The sequence below is a fragment of the Hordeum vulgare genome, chromosome 7H, assembly GCF_904849725.1.
Source record: "Hordeum vulgare subsp. vulgare chromosome 7H, MorexV3_pseudomolecules_assembly, whole genome shotgun sequence".
In the NCBI taxonomy this organism is placed as follows: Eukaryota; Viridiplantae; Streptophyta; class Magnoliopsida; order Poales; family Poaceae; genus Hordeum; species Hordeum vulgare.
The window spans coordinates 187549927-187563174 of NC_058524.1; positions in this window are offsets into that span (position 1 = coordinate 187549927).

Sequence of the window (13248 nt, forward strand, 5' to 3'; positions counted from 1 at the left end):
ACACAATTTCGTCTTGAAATTTTAGTGAGAGATCACCTCATAATGCTACCGTCGTTCTAAGCAAAATAAGGTGCATAAAAGGATTAACATCACATGCAATTCATAAGTGACATGATATGGCCATCATCACGTGCTTCTTGATCTCCATCACCAAAGCACCGGCACGATCTTCTTGTCACCGGCAACACACCATGATCTCCATCAACGTGTCGCCATCGGGGTTGTCGTGCTACTCATGCTATTACTACTAAAGCTACATCCTAGCAAAATAGTAAACGCATCTGCAAGCACAAACATTAGTATAAAGACAACCCTATGGCTCCTGCCGGTTGCCGTACCATCGACGTGCAAGTCGATATTATCTATTACAACATGATCATATCATACATCCAATATATCACATCACATCATTGGCCATATCACATCACAAGCATACCCTGCAAAAACAAGTTAGACGTCCTCTAATTTTGTTGTTGCATGTTTTACGTGGTGACCATGGGTATCTAGTAGGATCGCATCTTACTTACGCAAACACCACAACGGAGATATATGAGTTGCTATTTAACCTCATCCAAGGACCTCCTTGGTCAAATCCGATTCAACTAAAGTTGGAGAAACCGACACTTGCCAGTCATCTTTGAGCAACGGGGTTACTAGTAGCGATGAAACTAGTCTCTCGTAAGCGTACGAGTAATGTCAGTCCAAGCCGCTTCAATCCAACAATACCGCGGAATCAAGAAAATACTAAGGAGGGCAGCAAAACGCACATCACCGCCCACAAAAACTTTTGTGTTCTACTCGAGAATACATCTACGCATGAACCTAGCTCATGATGCCACTGTTGGGTAACGTCGCATGGGAAACAAAAAATTTCCTACGCGCACGAAGACCTATCATGGCGATGTCCATCTACGAGAGGGGATGAGTGATCTACGTACCCTTGTAGACCGTACAGCAGAAGCGTTAGTGAACGCAGTTGATGTAGTGGAACGTCCTCACGTCCCTCGATCCGCCCCGCGAACTATCCCGCGATCAGTCCCACGATACAGTGCTGAACGGACGGCACCTCCGCGTTCAGCACACGTACAGCTCGACGATGATCTCGGCCTTCTTGATCCAGCAAGAGATACGGAGAGGTAGAAGAGCTCTCCGGCAGCGTGACGGCGCTTCGGAGGTTGGTGATGATCTCATCTCAGCAGGGCTCCGCCCGAGCTCCGCAGAAACGCGATCTAGAGGAAAAACCGTGGAGGTATGTGGTCGGGCTGCCGTGGAAAAGTCGTCTCAAATCAGCCCTAAAACCTCTGTATATATAGGTGGGAGAGGGGGGGCCTTGCCTTGGGCCTCAAGGAGCCCCAAGGGGGTCGGCCGAGCCAAGGGGGGAAGGTCTCCCCCCCAAACCGAGTTGGACTTGGTTTGGTGGGTGGGAGTCCTTCCTTCCCTTCCCACCTCCTCCTTTTTTTTTCTTTCTCTTTGATTTTTCTTCCAATGCGCATAGGGCCCTTTCGGGCTGTCCCACCAGCCCACTAAGGGCTGGTGCGCCACCCTCAAGGCCTATGGGCTTCCCCGGGGTGGGTTGCCCCCCCCCCCTCCCCGGTGAACTCCCGGAACCCATTCGTCATTCCGGGTACATTCCCGGTAACTCCGAAAACCTTCCGGTAATCAAATGAGGTCATCCTATATATCAATCTTCGTTTCCGGACCATTCTGGAAACCCTCGTAACGTCCGTGATCTCATCCGGGACTCCGAACAACATTCGGTAACCAACCATATAACTCAAATACGCATAAAACAACGTCGAACCTTAAGTGTGCAGACCCTGCGGGTTCGAGAACTATGTAGACATGACCCGAGAGACTCCTCGGTCAATATCCAATAGCGGGACCTCGATGCCCATATTGGATCCTACATATTCTACGAAGAACTTATCGTTTGAACCTCAGTGCCAAGGATTCATATAATCCCGTATGTCATTCCCTTTGTCCTTCGGTATGTTACTTGCCCGAGATTCGATCGTCAGTATCCGCATACCTATTTCAATCTCGTTTACCTTCAAGTCTCTTTACTCGTTCCGTAATACAAGATCCCGCAACTTACACTAAGTTAGATTGCTTGCAAGGCTTGTGTGTGATTTTGTATTACCGAGTGGGCCCCAGTCAGTCACCCAGTCACCCAGTTACGTTACGACGTTTGATACACACAAAGTATTCCTCCGGTGTCAGTGAGTTATATGATCTCATGGTCATAGGAACAAATACTTGACACACAGAAAACAGTAGCAACAAAATGACACGATCAACATGCTACGTCTATTAGTTTGGGTCTAGTCCATCACGTGATTCTCCTAATGACGTGATCCAGTTATCAAGCAACAACACCTTGTTCATAATCAGAAGACACTGACTATCTTTGATCAACTGGCTAGCCAACTAGAGGCTTGCTAGGGACAGTGTTTTTGTCTATGTATCCACACATGTAAATGAGTCTTCATTCAATACAATTATAGCATGGATAATAAACGATTATCTTGATACAGGAATTATAATAATAACTATATTTATTATTGCCTCTAGGGCATAATTCCAACACTTGCGCCTTCTGCATCCTGGGTCCAGGCCCATCTTTGAACCTGAATGTTGAGTCACCATGAACCTGACCCGGCCTAGTAGGGCGGTCCATACAGCGAATAATATCCCCAACAGTTCCACAGGTTGACCTCCTTGCCGCTGCCGTGCTTGAGTTGGTGCGGAACCTGATTCAGGGCCTCCCACCGATTCCCAAGCGGACCAAGGTGCTTCGCAAGCTCTCTCGCCTTCTGGGACGAATCTTGGAGGTGGATGAGGCCTCTCTGTTCCGTGTGGTTGTGCGCGCCTTGGTCCAAACACCGGAGTCTACAAAGCTCCAAGCCACCATCCGGGTCTTCTTCAACCAAGTGGGCTACGATCTGCGCATCTTCGTCGAGGACGAGGGGGTGCGAAGGGATGGCAGCCCGACTCCTGGCGATGACCCTACCTGTCACCAGGTGGATGGGGATGGGGGCGACGGTCGAGACCCCCTAGAGCAGCTTTGATCCATGTCTCGTGCTTCTAACAGCGTCGACGCGGCCCCGTGGTCGGACCTGCTGCCTAAGCGTGCGGCGGGTCTGGGATCAACGTGGGTGGCCTCGATGGATGTTGCACTCTACGCTCTAGTTTCAGAGGACTCTGCTGTGTGCATTGCGGAGGACTCTCCCGACTCCTGTGACTCGCTGCTGCCGGCATCTCCGGGCACTCCAAATGCTAGTGATGCCAGCAGCGTGTGCGTGGAGGTGTGTCTGCCGTCCTCCCCCCGCGTCGTCTCGCCTGTAGGTCTCGTGTAGCCTTCCCCTACCCTGATGCCTTCGCCGGAGCCGGACGGCCCTCCACCCGCTGTAAAGATGGATTCCCTGTCGCGGCTGGTGGCTGCTAATGAAGAGATGATGTATACTTCTCGCACCACATTGGTTACCCCAAGTGGAAGGTTGAGATGTAGTCCGCAACAAGTTTTCCCTTGCTCGAAGACTGTAAGGTAATCGAACCAGTAGGACTCCTAGGATCAACAAGTAGGTATCTGCTTCTCTGGCGCTAGCAGAAGACGTGGACCTACACACACAGCAAATAACTTTGCTCCCAACGAGTACATAAAGGTTGTCAATCTCTCCGGCCTTGTAGTTTGCAAAGGATCAAAACACAAGCGGGAAAGTAATAGTGATTGCAACGGAAAAGTAAATGAAAGCGGTAAATGCTGGAGGTGTAAACAATGATGGTGATATGGACCGGAGTCACATGATATTCACTGGTGATGTCTCTCACCCAAAATACGATAAACAACTATGCTTGGGTAAACAAATCACAGTTGGGCAATTGACAGAATTATGAACGCACCGGAATGCTAATTATGCTATTTGATAGCTAGAGGTTCAATAGTAATGGGCAGTACGCCAAGACAAGTAGACCGTTTATTCATCAGTATCTACTTGCTAATCATCCACCTTGATATATCTATCTAGAACATCTCGCCGGTATTAAGTTGCCAGCCCCACCCAAAGTGTAAACTCAAAGCAACAGACAACTACATTAACGAACTATGTGTAAGGTAAACAATCCTTGCAACCGTGGTCACAAGCACCGTTGTTTTCTCCTTGGTGGCAACAACACATCCCCTAGTCTCATGTTTCTGTCACTCAAGCTAGACATCGAGGGGCATGAACCCACAATCATGCATAATGCTCCCTCTTGGAGTTACAATCTACTACTCGGTCAAAGCAATAGATAGCAACGAAGAGCATGCATGAATCACTAAGGAACATAATATAAAAGAGTAATCAAATACATAACTCATAACAATCTGAACATAATCTCATAATTCATCGGATCCCAACAAACCGAGCATAGCAATAGCAAGAGAATTACATAGATGCCTCGATCATGTAGGGCATCTCACAAGGACTAACCATTGAAGCACAAGATTGGAGAGAAGACATCACATAGCTACTGGTCATGGACCCATGGTCCAAGGAGGACTACTCACGGCACGTACGTGAAGCGTCCATGGCGGTGGAGAAGCTCCCAAAGGTCAATCCTCCCTCCGACAGGGTGCCGGGAAGAGGTCTCCTGACGCTCCCGATCACAGAAGCGCTGCGGCGACGAAACAATGGAGAATTCGCCATTCTGGAAGTTGTGGAAGGGTTTCCTCTCGGTGGACTAAATATAGACCAAAGGAGGGCACCGGAGGAGGTGGGGCCCACCGAGGCGGCCTACTGGCGCGACCAGGGGGTAGGCCGCGCCAGGAGGTCGCTTGGACGGCCCCTGGCCCCCTCTGGCCCATCTTCGGTGATCTAGAAGCTTCCGTTACGCTGATTTTTTATATATTTTTCCTCGAAACTTTCGGGCTTCGGAAAATTGGGTAAAAGCTCCTGCAAAATAGACTTCAGCAAACAGAAACTGGCACTGGGTGCACTGAGTTAGTAGGTTAGTCCAAATATGTGTAAAATGATATAAAAGTGTAGCAAAACATATAACATTGTCACCCAAAAGATCACGGAACAAGCAGAAATTATAGATACATTTGGGACGTATCAACATCCCCAAGCTTAATTTGTATTGAACTTTGTATTGAAGATCCAAGAGAGAGAAGAAGCCATCTAGCTACTAGCTATGGACCCGTAGGTCTATGGTGAACTACTCACGCATCATCGGAGAGGTCATGGTGTTGATGAAGAAGCCCTCCGTATCCGAATCGCCCCTCCGGCAGGGCACCAGAACGTGCCCCAGATGGGATCTAGCGGAGACAGAAGCTTGCGGCGGCGGAAAAGTACTTTCGATGATCTCCTGATTTTTTCGAAAATTTTTGGGAATATATAGGCGAAAGACCTAGGGCAGAGCTGGCCCAGGGAGCCCACAAAACTGGGAGGTGCGACCCCCCTGGCCGCAGCTAGGGGGCTTGTGGGGTCCCCGGTGGCCCCCTGCCTTGGTTCTCAAGTCCCCCGATCGTCTTCTGTTTCAGAAAAAATCTTTTTGGAAGTTTCGTTCCATTTGGACTCCGTTTAAAATCCTCCTCTGAAAGGGGTCAAAAACACAGAAAAAACAGGAACTAGCACTTGGCACTGAGTTAATAAGTTAGTCCCAAAAAAGATATAAAAGGCATACAAAGCATCCAAAGTTTGACAAGATAATAGCATCAAACCATCAAAAATTCTAGATACGTTGGAGACGTATCAAGCGTATCATGTCATGGGTTTGGATGCACCGGCGGAGTTTGCACCAACTCTCAATGTGAGAAAGGGCAATGCACGGTACCGAAGAGGCTACCAAAATATGGATGGTGGAAGTGCCAATAATCGAATACTCACATTAGTCCGAAGAACTCATACACTTATTATCGGTAACTCTCTATCTAGTTAGGAAATTCACAAAGAGACAAGTACCCCGAGGAGGAGTGTTAGGTTATCCTTGCGCATCCTCGACTCATGGTAATGTGAGGGTACTCTATATATTCAAACCCCTCCAAAGGTTAGCAATCAATTTAGTAGCTAGAGTTCTCAACTAATTTTTAGTTTTCAAAAAACACACGGATTTCCCAAAATACGACACTTATCAGTAATAGGCTCAAGCTCTTGGCACCAATAGTACAAACATTACTCAAATCAATACCTCAAAACTATTGCAAGTTACTACTATACTTAAATAGTAACCTCAATTACCTACTCATGCAAGACACACAACTAAGTGCAACGAGCCAACTCTCTAAACAAGATAGGCATGATAACTCAAGAGAGTTCCAAAAGCAACCTAAATAAAATCTCTTACAAAAATAAGCATGAAAAGTAAGAGCTAAGCATGACAGTAGGTGTGAAAAGATAAAGAACACACAAAAAAGATAAGCATGGAAACCTATGTTGTGTTCTAGAGTGGAATGGAGCGTGTTTATCTCCCAAACAAGGTAGGCTAGGTTCTGATTTGTTATGAATAGCAAGCAAAACTAAAACAAACTAAAAATTAAAGAGCGGGACGCTCCAAACATAGCACATAACATATGAAGTGATAAAAATATAGCATGGAGATGGACGAACTAATGATTGTTGATACAGAAGGGGATGCACGGGGGCATCCCCAAGCTTAGACGCTTGAGTCTCATTGAATATTTCTTGGGGTGCATGGGGGCATCCCCAAGCTTGAGCGCTTGACACTCCATCTTTCATCATCTCCCATCGCATACTTGAAAACTCCCTTCATACAAAACTCATCATAAGCTGATTAGAGTGGTTTGTACCCTTAATAAAATAATTCATTACGTGCTGGAAATAAAGATTTTCATGAAAAGCCACTGCTTCTCATGATTGCCACAAGGTTTTTGTAAATAAAAAGTAAGCTTAGGATTTGCAAAACAATGGAAACACAAAACATGGCAGAATCTGTGAAAAACAGAACAGCAGGTAGTAAATAATTTATTTGGGGCCCTTCTGCAACTCAAATAAAAAAACTCAACACATATGCCAGAAATATAATTATATATAGCATGTTGTCAAAAAAATCAGATAAAAAAGATGATCTTGTGATTTTTGGCGAATTTGTCCGTCAGGTAGACAAAATCTGTTTCTGGACAGCATGTCACAAGTTTTGAACTTTCTTGCAATCGGAGGCTATAACTTGGCACAAAGCTTAAAAATAAATATACAATGATGTTGCTACAGTAGTAACAAGCATCAAGACCACTAAAACTGAAAGTAAAAACAAATTGGGTTGCCTCCCAACAAGCACTTTCTTTTATGCCTTTGAGCTACGCATAATGCAATAAGATCAAGTGTTATCAACTCCAAAAGAATAACTTGCCCGAGTAACGGACTCATAAGGTAACATAATCTTCTTTCTAGGGAAGTGTTCCATTCCCATTTTAAGGGGTAATTGGAATTTAATGATTCCCTTTTTCATGTCAATGATAGCACCAACGGTGCGGAGAAAAAGGACGTCCCAAAATAATTGGACATGAAGGATCACATTCAATGTCCACAATAAGAAAATCAACGAGCACATAATTATCATTGAAAATAATAAGCACATCATCAATTCTCCTTAAAGGTTTCTTTATGTAAGAATCAACAAGACGAACACCAAAAGAACATGGATCATAAGGTTTCCAATCAAGCATATCATACATTCTTTTGGACATAACGGAGGCACTAGCTCCAACATCACACAATGCAAAGCAAGAGATATTATTCAATTTAATTTTTACCATAGGATCCCAACCATCTTCTAGTTTTCTAGGAATAGAAGTCTCTAGCTTGAGCTTCGCCTCCCTAGCTTTGATTAGAGCATTGGTAATATGCTCGGTGAAGGCAATATTAAGTGTACTAGTGTGGGGGTCTTTAGCCATTCTTTGCAAAAAGGTGATGACTTTGGAAAGACTACAGTTGTCAAAATCAATATCACTACCATTAATTAAAGTGGTAGTAATGTCATCTAAGCTCATTCTTTTAGTAGTCTCTAAATTCAAAGAACCTTCTTGTCCTATAGTTGAGGTATTAGTATCACCATTAATAGGTCCATTGGACTAGGAGTGAGATGGGTGCTAAAAGTTTTGAGATCCTCAACAACGTGTATAGTAGCAATGGTAGTGTGTGTAGGAAGGTTCTTAATCCTATCTTCCTCTTCTTGAGATACAACCACTTGAGGTTTGACCGCCGTTTGATTTATCAAAGTGGCATGTGTATGGGACATATTGGAGACTTGGGTCTCCGTGGTGGTGAGTCTAGTTTGGAGATTGGAAATCTCACTATTCAGGCTCTCAAGTTGTCTTCCAATGTTTTGCAAGATAGAAGAATGCTCATCTAATTGTCTGGAGAAGGCCTTGTTTTGTTCATATTGGGTGTGCATATAATTATTTGTAGCCTTTCCTATCACTAGTAGTTTTTCATAACTAGGAATTCTTCTATCATTAGGAGTGTAACTATAGGTGTTGCTATTCCCATAGTTGTTGGATGGGAACTGTCTAGGATTGCTACCAAAATTACTCATATAGGCATTATTATTGAAGTTGTTCCTAGAGATATAATTAACATCAACTTTCTCTCTGTCTTGAGCAACCAAATAATTTAAAGGAACATCATGATGATCGATAGGAGCTTGCTTAGTAAGTAGAGTCATGTGTTGGAATTATGCCCTAGAGGCAATAATAAATATAGTTATTATTATAATTCCTATATCAAGATAATCGTTTATTATCCATGCTATAATTGTATTGAATGAAGACTCATTTACATGTGTGGATACATAGACAAAACACCGTCGCTAGCAAGCCTCTAGTTGGCTAGGCAGTTGATCAAAGATAGTCAGTGTCTTCTGAATATGAACAAAGTGTTGTTGCTTGATAACTGGATCACGTCATTAGGAGAATCACGTGATGGACTAGACCCAAACTAATAGACGTAGCATGTTGATCGTGTCATTTTGTTGCTACTGTTTTCTGCGTGTCAAGTATTTATTCCTATGACCATGAGATCATATAACTCACTGACACCGGAGGAATGTTTGTGTGTATCAAACCTCGCAACATAACTGGGTGACTATAAAGATGCTCTACAGGTATCTCCGAAGGTGTTAGTTGAGTTAGTATGGATCAAGACTGGGATTTGTCACTCCGTGCGACGGAGAGGTATCTCGGGGCCCACTCGGTAATACAACATCACACACAAGCCTTGCAAGCAATGTAACTTAGTGTAAGTTGCGGGATCTTGTATTACGGAACGAGTAAAGAGACTTGCCGGTAAACGAGATTGAAATAGGTATATGGATACTGATGATCAAATCTCGGGCAAGTAACATACCGAAGGACAAAGGGAATGACATGCGGGATTATATGAATCCTTGGCACTGAGGTTCAAACGATAAGATCTTCGTAGCATATGTAGGATCCAATATGGGAATCCAGGTCCCGCTATTGGATATGGACCGAGGAGTCTCTTGGGTCATGTCTACATAGTTCTCGAACCCGCAGGGTCTGCACACTTAAGGTTCGACGTTGTTTTATGCGTATTTGAGTTATATGGTTGGTTACCGAATGTTGTTCGGAGTCCCGGATGAGATCACGGACGTCACAAGGGTTTCCGGAATGGTCCGGAAACGAAGATTGATATATAGGATGACCTCATTTGATTACCGGAAGGTTTTCGGAGTTACCGGGAATGTACCGGGAATGACGAATGGGTTCCGGGAGTTCACCGGGGGGGCAACCCACCCCGGGGAAGTCCATAGGCCATGAGGGTGGTGCACCAGCCCTTAGTGGGCTGGTGGGGCATCCCAAAAGGGCCCTATGCGCCTAGGAAAGAAAATCAAAGAGAAAAGAAAAAAAAGAGAGGAGGTGGGAAGGGAAAGAAGGACTCCCACCCACCAAACCAAGTCCAACTCGGTTTGGGGGGGAGCCTTCCCCCTTGGACTCGGCCGACCCTCTTGGGGCTCCTTGAGCCCCAAGGCAAGGTCCCCTCCCTCCCATCTATATATACGGAGGTTTTAGGGCTGATTTGAGACGACTTTTCCACGGCAGCCCGACCACATACCTCCACGGTTTTTCCTCTAGATCGCGTTTCTCCGGAGCTCGGGCGGAGCCCTGCTGAGACAAGGTCATCACCAACCTCCGGAGCGCCGTCACGCTGCCGGAGAACTCTTCTACCTCTCCGTCTCTCTTGCTGGATCAAGAAGGCCGAGATCATCGTCGAGCTGTACGTGTGCTGAACGCGGAGGTGCCATCCGTTCGGTACTAGATCGTGGGACTGATCGCCGGATTGTTCGCGGGGCGGATCGAGGGACGTGAGGACGTTCCACTACATCAACCGCATTCACTAACGCTTCTGCTGTACGGTCTACAAGGGTACGTAGATCACTCATCCGCTCTCATAGATGGACATCACCATGATAGGTCTTCGTGCGCGTAGGAAAATTTTTGTTTCCCATGCGACGTTCACCAACAGTGGCATCATGAGCTAGGTTCATGCGTAGATGTCTTCTCGAGTAGAACACAAAAGTTTTTGTGGGCGGTGATGTGCGTTTTTCTGCCCTCCTTAGTCTTTTCTTGATTCCGCGGTATTGTTGGATTGAAGCGGCTTGGACCGACATTACTCGTACGCTTACGAGAGACTGGTTTCATCGCTACGAGTAACCCCGTTGCTCAAAGATGACTGGCAAGTGTCGGTTTCTCCAACTTTAGTTGAATCGGATTTGACCGAGGAGGTCCTTGGATGAGGTTAAATAGCAACTCATATATCTCCGTTGTGGTGTTTGCGTAAGTAAGATGCGATCCTACTAGATACCCATGGTCACCACGTAAAACATGCAACAACAAAATTAGAGGACGTCTAACTTGTTTTTGCAGGGTATGCTTGTGATGTGATATGGCCAACGATGTGATGTGACATATTGGATGTATGAAATGATCATGTTGTAATAGAAAATATCGACTTGCACGTCGATGGTACGGCAACCGGCAGGAGCCATAGGGTTGTCTTTATACTAACGTTTGTGCTTGCAGATGCGTTTACTATTTTGCTAGGATGTAGCTTTAGTAGTAATAGCATGAGTAGCATGACAACCCCGATGGCAACACGTTGATGGAGATCATGGTGTGGCACCGGTGACAAGAAGATCGTGCCGGTGCTTTGGTGATGGAGATCAAGAAGCACGTGATGATGGCCATATCATGTCACTTATGAATTGCATGTGATGCTAATCCTTTTATGCACCTTATTTTGCTTAGAACGAGGTAGCATTATGAGGTGATCTCTCACTAAAATTTCAAGACGAAATTGTGTTCTCCCCGACTGTGCACCGTTGCTACAGTTCGTCGTTTCGAGACACCACGTGATGATCGGGTGTGATAGACTCAACGTTCACATACAACGGGTGCAAAACAGTTGCGCACGCGGAACACTCGGGTTAAGCTTGACGAGCCTAGCATGTGCAGAGATGGCCTCGGAACACATGAGACCGAAAGGTCGATCATGAATCATATAGATGATATGATTAGCATAGGGATGCTTACCACTGAAACTATACTCAACTCAGGTGATGATCGGACTTGAGCTAGTGTAAGTGGATCATGAACCACTCAAATGACTAGAGAGATGTACTTTTTGAGTGGGAGTTTAGCATACAATTTGATTAAGTTAAACTCTAATTATCTTGAACATAGTCTAAGTCCACTTTGAATATATTTGTGTTGTAGAGCATGGCTCACGCGACAGTCACCCTGAATTTTAATACGTTCCTAGAGAAAGCTAAGTTGAAAGATGATGGAAGCAACTTTGTAGACTGGGCTCGTAATCTTAAGCTAATCTTACAAGCTGGAAAGAAGGATTATGTCCTTAATGCTGCGCTAGGAGATGAACCTACCGCTACGGCTGATCAGGATGTTAAGAACGCTTGGTTAGCACGTAAGGAGGACTACTTAGTAGTTCAATGTGCAGTATTGTATGGCTTAGAACAGGGACATCAACGTCGCTTTGAGCGTCATGGAGCATTTGAGATGTTCCAGGAGTTGAAGTCTATCTTTCAGAAGAACGCCCGGATCGAGAGGTATGAGACCTCCGATAATTTCTATGCTTGCAAGATGGAGGAGAACTCGTTTGTCAGTGAACATGTGCTCAAAATGTCTGGGTACTCAAACCGTCCAGCTGAGCTGGGGATTGAACTCCCGCAAGAGGCTATCACTGACAGAATCCTTCAATCACTGCCACCAAGCTATAAAGGCTTTGTGTTGAACTACAACATGCAAGGGATGAACAAGTCACCCGGCGAGTTGTTTGCGATGCTGAAAGTCGCAGAGTCTGAACTCCGTAAAGAACATCAAGTGTTGATGGTGAATAAGACCACTAGTTTCAAGAGAAACGGCAAAGGCAAGAAGGGTAATTCGAAGAAGAGCGGCAAGCCTGTTGCCAATCCGACGAAGAAACCCAAAGCTGGACCTAAGCCTGAAACAGAGTGTTACTATTGCAAGGGTATGGGTCACTGGAAGCGCAATTGCCCCAAGTATCTGGCAGATAAGAAGGCGGCCAAAGAAAAATCAGGTATATTTGATATACATGTTATTGATGTGTACTTAACCGGCTCTCGTAGTAGTGCCTGGGTATTCGATACCGGTTCTGTTGCTCATATTTGCAACTCGAAACAGGAACTGCGGAATAGACGAAGGCTGGCGAAAGATGAAGTGACGATGCGCGTAGGAAATGGTTCCAAGGTTGATGCAATCGCCGTCGGCACAGTTTCACTTCAGTTACCATCAGGATTAGTGATGAACTTAAATCATTGTTATTTAGTGCCTGCGTTGAGCATGAACATTATATCTGGATCTTGTTTATTGCGAGACGGTTACTCTTTTAAGTCAGAGAATAATGGTTGTTCTATTTCTATGAGTAACATCTTTTATGGTCATGCACCTAATGTGAGAGGATTGTTCATATTGAATCTTGATAGCGATACGCATATACATAACATTGAGACCAAAAGAGTTAGAGTTAACAATGATAGCGCCATATTTTTGTGGCACTGCCGATTAGGTCATATTGGTGTAAAGCGCATGAAGAAACTCCAAACTGATGGACTTTTGGAGTCACTTGACTTTGATTCACTTGACACGTGCGAACCATGCCTCATGGGCAAGATGACTAAGACTCCATTCTCCGGAACTATGGAGCGTGCAAGTGACTTGTTGGAAATCATACATACCGATGTGTGTGGTCCGAT